This window comes from Theropithecus gelada, chromosome X (genome assembly GCF_003255815.1).
Source record: "Theropithecus gelada isolate Dixy chromosome X, Tgel_1.0, whole genome shotgun sequence".
Lineage (NCBI taxonomy): Eukaryota > Metazoa > Chordata > Mammalia > Primates > Cercopithecidae > Theropithecus > Theropithecus gelada.
The window spans coordinates 6,417,151-6,425,469 of NC_037689.1; the positions used below are offsets into that span (position 1 = coordinate 6,417,151).

Here is an 8,319-nt window from a genome sequence, read left to right on the forward strand (position 1 = left end):
AAAAAAAAAAAAAAAAAAAAAAAAAAAAAAAAGAAGAGACACTGGTGAAGTATAGTGTGTCAGATGATGATAAGTTCCTAAGAATAAACATAAAGGAGGGAAGGAAGATAGGAAGTGCTAGGGGTGGGGAAGATGCTGCAGTTTTAGATGAGGTGGACAGGGGAGGCTTCATGGAGGAGGTGTCATCTGAGCATAGACCTAAGGGAGGTGAGAGAGTGAGTCATGTGGATATCTGGCGGAAGAGAAGTTCAGGCAGGGGGAACGGCCAGAGCAAAGGCCCTGAGGTGGGACTCTACATGGCATGTTTGAGGAAGAGCAAGGAAGTCACTGTGGGTGGAACACAGTGAGTCAGGGGAATGTGGCGGCAGGTGAGGTCAGAAAGGTGGTGAGGTCAGACTGGGGAGGCTGTGGCGAGGGCTTTTTCCTCTGAATGAGATGGGAGTCACGGGAGGCTTCTGAGCAGAGGCCAGATGTGGTATGATCTAGGATGGAACAGAATCCCGCTTGCTGTTGTGAAGAGCAGGGGTCATGTGGGGTGCAGATGGAAGTAGGGAAGACTACTCAGAGGCCCCTGCAGCAATCCAGGTGTCAGATAATACCCCCTCCATGCCACTCTCCCTATTGTGCTTCCTAGAATTTCTCTCTTCTAACACACTATATAATTTACTTTTAAATTTTGGTTTATTGCCTGCCTTGTCCTATCAGAATGAAAGCTCCACAAAGGCAGGAGTTAAAGACTCACTGACTCTCCTCTGAAAGAACACTACATAGCACATCATGGTAGGCTCTCAGTGGCAATATATCAAATGAATTGATTGAGGGATTAAATGGACTGGGGCTGTGGGTCAGAGAGGGCGCCCTGGAGACATCCAGGCAGGATTCGCTATAAGAGCAGCCTGCGGGGTACACCCTGGCAGTGAGAGCAGCGCAGCAAAGCTGTGGGAAAGAGGAGAGCTCTGGGAGTGTGGGGATGTGACTAGGTAACAGCACAGGTCCCAGGGGGAAGGCAGTGAGGCAACTGGGCAGAAACTGGGGAAGCACAGGATGATTGTTGGGGCTGGGCTGGGATTAGGGGGTGCAACTTGAGTGGATGTCTTCCTACTCCTTCCCTCCCAGGAAAAGTCTCCCCTCTGCATGTTTTCCAGCTCAATCCAGCCTGGCCTGCCACCTGGGGCCTGGCCTTTTTTTTTTTTTTTTTTTTTTTTAGACAGAGTCTTGCTCTGTTGCCCAGGCTGGAGTACAGTGGCACAATCTCAGCTCACTGCAACTTCCGCCTCCCGGATTCAAGTGATTCTCGTGCCTCAGCCTCCCAAGTAGCCGGAATTACAAGCACACGCGCCACCACGTCTGGCTAATTCTTGTATTTTTAGTAGAGACAGGGTTTCGTCATGTTGGCCAGGCTGGTCTCCAACTCATAACCTCAAATGATTCGCCCGCCTTGGCCTCCCAAATTGTTGGGATTACAGGCGTGAGCCACTGTGCCCGAGCCAGGCTTTTTGATGGCACCCTGAAATCTCAGAGCCCATGGCAGGAGGCCAAACTAGCCCTTAGAAAGTGCTAGGGCAGGGGCTGAGCAGAAATGGGGTTGGTGGGCTCCCTTTCAGCCCTTCAAGGCCTGACAGCCCCCTCAGACTGTGGAACAGCCCACAGCTGGGTGAATGTAAACACACACACACACACTCTCTCTCTCTTTTACCTGGAGGGGAGGCAGAGGGAAAAGGATAAAGACAGAGAGAGACTGAATGTAAGAGAGAGGCCAGAGAGATACAGAGAGAGAGAAGGAGAGAGAGGTGTGTGTGACAGAGACAGATGGAGACATAGGAGGGAGAAAGAGACAGAGAAAGAAACAGAGAAAGGGTCCTTACATACAGAGAGGAAGAGATCCTTACATACAGAGAGGAAGAGAGAGACAGAAAGGGGAAGAAGGGTGAAAATGAGAGTGAGAAAAAAGAGACAGAGACACACACAGAAACCAGCACGCCAGACAGAGAAGGGAGAGAAATAGAGACAGAGAGAGAGAGAGCGCAAGAGAGAGAAAAGGAGAGCAGGGAGAGGGCTAATGCCATGAAAGAAAGAAAAATAGAGATGGGATGGGGTGGGGCAGAGATAAGAGAGGGGCGCTGGAGACAGATAAGAGACAGAGACAGAAATAAAGACGGAGATAGAGAGGGAGACACGGAGAGCCACACTAAGACCGAGAAGGTGGATAATGTGTAGCCCTGAGTCTCAGTGAAAACAAAAGCTAAAGATAAAACAAAAACTCCCACATCCCCCGAAACAATAGCCGCAAACAAACAAAACCCTGGGAAAGCTCGGGACATGTTACAAACAAGTGAGGAGAGGGTCTTCCTCCGCAGACTGGCAGCCGCCGCCCGGGCCCAGCTGAGGCTCAAGACGCGTGCAAACACAGAACACGCGCATACTTGCTCGAGCCCAGACACCTGCACACCTCCTCCCCCCATAAACAGTCTACTGCTGTGGACAGCCTCAGACAGCAACCCGCTCTTGCATGAGGAACGCGTGAGCACGCATGCAACACACACACTCACACATACGCACACACGCACACGGAGGCAGAGGTACATCTTGTACTCTGCCGCGTTCACACAGGTACGCAACGTACCCTCTTCGAGCGCCAGCGCTTCGTCCTCAACAAAGGCGTTACTGCCCTCTAGGGGACATTTTGGAAATTTGTGTAGGAGCATTTTTGATGGCCACAATGCTGGGGTGTAGGGTGTCCTTCTGACATTTAGGAGTCGGGGAGGATGTTGGCCATCCAGTAATATGGGGGACAGTCCCACGCAGCCAACATGTCCCGCATCCTCTAAGACTTTGGACTTTTAAGTAAGTGAACCTAGAGTCTATTTCACAGATGAACACCATTTTTTTTCTCTTGATTTTAACATACCCCTAATTATCCAGGAACGTGGCTGTCATGTAAGTAAAGAGGAGGCTGTACTTTGGTTTGGGATGAGCTTTCCTTAGAGTTGTTGACTATTTTAGAAAATCTCACCTCCAAGGCCTGTGCCTGTCATTTTCCTGCATGTCCTGCCGCTGATGTTTCCCCTTCTCCTAAATCCATATTTACCCAGTATAAGACATTGGGGGCCGGACACAGTGGTTCACGCCTGTAATCCCAGCACTCTGGGAGGCCGAGGTGGGCGGATCACCTGAGGCCAAGAGTTTGAGACCAGCCTGACCAACATGGAGAAACCCCGTCTCTAATAAAAATAAAAAATAGAAAATTAACAGGATGTGGTGGCGCATGCCTGTAATCCCAGCAACTGGGGAGGCTGAGGCAGAAGAATCACTTGAACCTGGGAGGCAGAGGTTGTGGTGAGCTGAGATTGCGCCACTGCACTCCAGCCTGGGCAACAAGAGCAAAACTCCGCCTTAAAAAAAAAAAAAACAAAAACACACATTGGGAGCCTCTAATTACTTCCTTGAATCTCCTGGGGAGTGTCATGCCCAAGCATTTACAAATTGAAATACAAATCATTTTCTTATAAATCATTTTCCTTTTATTTCTTATTTGTATTTTAGTTAATACAAAATGGATATTGTATAAAATATGGATTTTCTTTTTAAATTTACATGTGCAAAGGGCCGGCCACGGTGGCTCACACCAGTAATCCCAGCACTTTGGGAGACTGAGGTGGGCGGATCGCCTGAGGTCAGGAGTTCGAGACCAGCCTGGCCAACATGTTGAAACTCCATCTATACTAAAAGTACAAAATTAGCTGGGCATGGTGGCATGCACCTGTAATCCCAGCTACTCGGGAGGCTGAGGCAGGAGAATCACTTGAACCCGGGAGGCGGAGGTTGCAGTGAGCTGAGATTGTGCCATTGCACTCCAGCCTGGGCAACAAGAGTGAAACTCCATCTCAAAAAAGAAAAAATTACATATGCAGAGAGATTATGTTACCTGAGAACTTCATTTCCAGACAGTAAAGGGGTGTTACAAAATATCCATTACATAGAAGAGGGCACTGCGTATGAGACGGCTGAAAATTGTTCACATACACAGACACACTCAGATACACATTCATTCACACACACGTGCAACGGTCCACAACACCACCTTTATAACTCCCCTAACACATACATGGATGAACGAGATCTCAAACACTGACAGATAGGTACACACAAGCAAACTTACCCACATATACTTTCATTCACACAGACATATATACACTCATTGACCCAATATAGCTGATTATTCAAATCCTCTCACATATTCAGACACAACACAGATATACACAAAGTTGTATATTGATATTGTCACATATATAAACACTGTCACAATATTAACACTCAGATTCAAAGTTACTTACATATGCCAGCAGGCTGACATACACTTGAACCCTACCACGTGTGTGTATGCAAACACACACACACAAACACACACAGGTATAGTACATAGAATTCCCCTCAGAGACCTACAGATATATATGCACTGAGAAAAAAGCAGGCAAGTAAAAAACTGCTCACATATACACACACACGCTCTAACACAAAGAGACAGATTCAAACTCTCTCACATAGATCAGGTGTGCTCACCAAGACAAATATGTATATCCTGGTACATGTACACACACACACCCATTCACATATACACTCCCACCCATGAACAGACTTATAACAGCTCCAACACACACACAGAGAGGCACACTCATACACTTTAGCAATACGCGAAGAAACACAAAGATAAAAATTGCATATTGTACATATACAGACACACAAAGACAAGTACACATGGGCAAATATGTGTACACATATAAACTTGCTCATGCACAGATACACTTAACTGATATACACATCCTGCAACAGGTATATCCCTAGAGCCAAACCTGCTCATGTGCAGAGACCAGCTAACTCTTGCACTTATAAGTGGACAAACAATCAGAGCTGCCCAGCTGGTAGGCTCCTACCACAGCAAAGGGCTAGAGTAAGAATGGCTCCAGAGCAACCATGTGCAAAGGGAGGTGGTAACTGTTTTCATCACTTCCCACTGAAACATTCCAGATAGTACGATTATTACTTTGCTATTTGTTTATCATAAGTGAGGTTTTGGGGTTTGGCCTATACCTATGTGGACGATGTTTGTTTTTGTTTTCCTTTCTGTTTTTTTTTTTTTTTTTAATTTTTTTTAAGAGACAAGGTCAGTCGGGCGCGGTGGCTCACGCCTGTAATCCTAACACTTTGGGAGGCCGAGGTGGGAGGATCACTTGGGCCAGGAGTTCTAGACCAGCCTGGCCAACATGGTGAAACCCTGTCTGTAGTAAAAATACAAAAATTAGCTGGGTGTGGTGGTGCTGCATGCCTGTAATCCCAGCTACTCCAGAGGCTGAGGCAGGAGAAACGCTTGAACCTGGGAGGTGGAGATTGCTGTGAAGCCCAACTTCACTTGAAGTGGAAGCCCAACAATAGTTTAATCGAGTTGCTTTATGACTTTGTTTCAGAGTGTTGCTTTCTTAAGAATGCAGAGAAAAATCAGTTTTCAGAACTCACAGAGGTCTGCTGACCCCTTCAATAGAAAGATTGGGAATTTTTAAAGCATCTCGCAGGGCAAATTGAGAAACTGGGATCTTTCATGAGATCATGCCACTGCACTCCAGCCTGGGTGACAGAGTGAGACTCTGTCTCAAAAAAAAAAAAAAAAAAAAAGAGAGACAAAAGTCTCGCTCAGTCACCCAGGCTGGAGTGTGGTGGTGCAATCATAGCTCACTGCAGCCTCAAACTCCTGGGCTCACTCCCGGAAGATGCTGGGATTACAAGCCTGAGCCATCACGCCTAGTCTTCATTTTTGAAAATTTATTTATTTATTTATTTATTTATTTATTTAGGGTCTCGCTCTGTCACCCAGGCTGGAGTGCAGTGGCATGAACCTCAACCTCCTAGGCTCAAGCAATCTTCCTACCTCAGCCTCAGAGTAGCTGGGACTACAGGGATGTGCCACTATGCCCGGCTAATTTTTTAAGTTTTATTTTGTAGAGATGCAGTCTCACTATGTTGCCCAGGCTAGTCTTAAATTCTTGGGCTCAAGAAGTCCTCCTGCCTCAGCCTCCCAAAGTCTTGGGATTATAAGCATGAACCATTGCACCCCACCTGTTTTTCTTTTAATTTGATTTTCTTCTTATTTTTCCACAAGTTTTTTTCTTCTTCAAAAATAGGAGGGCTGTCTCATTACCAAGAAACAGAGAAAAAATAGAAGTGTTGTATGATTGTTGCTATGTGGACTATTATATAGTATTAGGTGTTTCTAAAGAGAATAGTATTATTTTATTTTTCTGATTGTTACTTCTTTATAAAAAAACTTTTTATTATAGCACATTTCAAACACTAAAACATAGAGAGAAGGCCGGACGCGGTGGCTCACACCTGTAATCCTAGCACTTTGGGAGGCCTAGGTGGGCGGATCACGAGGTCAGGAGATCGAGACCATCCTGGCTAACACGGTGAAACCCTGTCTCTACTAAAAATACAAAAAAAATTAGCCGGGCATGGCAGCGGGTGCCTGTAGTCCCAGCTACTCCGGAGGCTGAGGCAGGAGAATGGCGTGAACCTGAGAAGCGGAGCTTGCAGTGAGCCGAGGTCGTGCCACTGCACTCCAGCCTGGGCGACAGAGCAAGACTCCGTCTCAAAAAAAAAACAAAGTATAAAAAAAAAAAAAAAAAAACCAACAAAAAACAAGACAAAACAAAAAGTAGAGAGAATACTGTAATGAACCTCAGTGGATCCACTGCTCAGACTCACCAATCACCAACTCATAGCTAGTCTCATTCTGCCTATAACCCTACCCACTTCCCTCACTCCCAGTATTCTGAAGCATATCTATTATATCATTTCATCCTTAAGTATTTCAGTATCTACTCCTAAAAGGTCAGGACTCTTTTAAAAAGATTACAACAATATCATTTTTATCATTTCTTGGTTTATTTAATGATTTACTTGTGATTGGTATTTGATACTAAAAAATTAACCAAATCTGATTCTTGGTGGGATTTCATACTTATTATCTTTTGTTTTTACACAAAAATATTTGTCAATAAATGAATGAAGCCCAACAATAGTTTAATTGAGTTGCTTTATGACTTTGTTTCAGAGTGTTGCTTTCTTAAGAATGCAGAGAAAAATCAGTTTTCAGAACTCACAGAGGTCTGCTGACCCCTTCAATAGAAAGATTGGGAATTTTTAAAGCATCTCGCAGGGCAAATTGAGAAACTGGGATCTTTTATGAGATGGGTTAGAATATTTTTAGCTGGAGCTCTACCAGCTAGTGACAGGGTTTCATGATTAACAAGTAAAGCTAAGACGCCCCTCCCAGTAGAATCTCACAGGTTAGCAGTGTGCAGGGAAATTATCTACACTATTTTTAAGACCAATGAGGTAAAGGGAATAGAAAGGGGCCATTTTCAATTATTGCTGTTAGGAGATACACTGGTGACAGGTCAAAGGGCATTGAGATGACACTAACTTAGATGTTCAATCAGAAAGGTTTTCATTTTCCTTTTCTTTTTTTCGTTTTTTTTTTTGTTTTGAGACGGAGTCTTGCTCATCGCCCAGGCTGGAGTGCAGTGGTGCGATCTCGGCTCACTGCAAGCTCAGCCTCCCGGGTTCACACCATTCTCCTGCCTCAGCCTCCCGAGCAGCGGGGACTACAGGCGCCCGCCACCACGCCCGGCTAATTTTTTTTTTTTTTTAATAGAGATGGGGTTTCACCGTGTTAGCCAGGATGGTCTCGATCTCCTGACCTCGTGATCCACCCACCTCGGCCTCCCAAAGTGCTGGGATTACAGGCTTGAGCCACGGCGCCGGGCCAGGTTTTCATTTTCTACCCATGCATCTATGGATGTTGACATTGCATAGTTTACAGTACTAGTTAGAAACTTGAAGAGAAGTACAAGAAGCACCAACATAAACTAAGGTTGAAATATTCAAAGTGATACACGAATATTTTGAAATACTGTGGAAACTGCATAAGTCTGTGGACAAATGCTGCTGTTCACAACAGCAGTTTGTTCGGAAAACGCTGAGATTCATTTACTGAGGAGCCCTCACCTGTAAGTTTGTCTGTAGGTCTCATTTCCACAGTAAATTATGCCAGATGAATGTAATTAAATCCAAGACATTTCCCAACTGCCTTTCAGCTTTCTGTAAGGAATTGGGATCAGTACATTCTTCCGTGTTGTTTTAAACCTAAGTGTGTAGAGATTTGGTAATAATAATAATAACAATTGTGTGAGGTAAAAGAAACATGGCAACATTTCTTTGTGAATGCTTCTCATTTTTCAGATTTTTTTTTTTTTTTTTTTTTTT

The 8,319-nt window shown here is 44.9% G+C and overlaps 1 protein-coding gene across 2 annotated transcripts in view; it reads right to left on the reverse strand.

Annotated features, from left to right (window-relative positions):
- GPR173 (G protein-coupled receptor 173) overlaps window positions 1-8,319 on the reverse strand; it is a 33,010-nt gene that overhangs the window by 5,570 nt on the left and 19,121 nt on the right. The window contains exon 2 of one of the 2 annotated variants that reach the window (XM_025372982.1): window positions 3,761-3,883. The exons of the other annotated variant lie outside the window; for it this stretch is intronic. The gene's annotated coding sequence lies outside the window, so the exon portion shown is untranslated. The remainder of the gene's footprint in view (window positions 1-3,760; window positions 3,884-8,319) is intronic. 2 annotated transcript variants of the gene reach the window in all.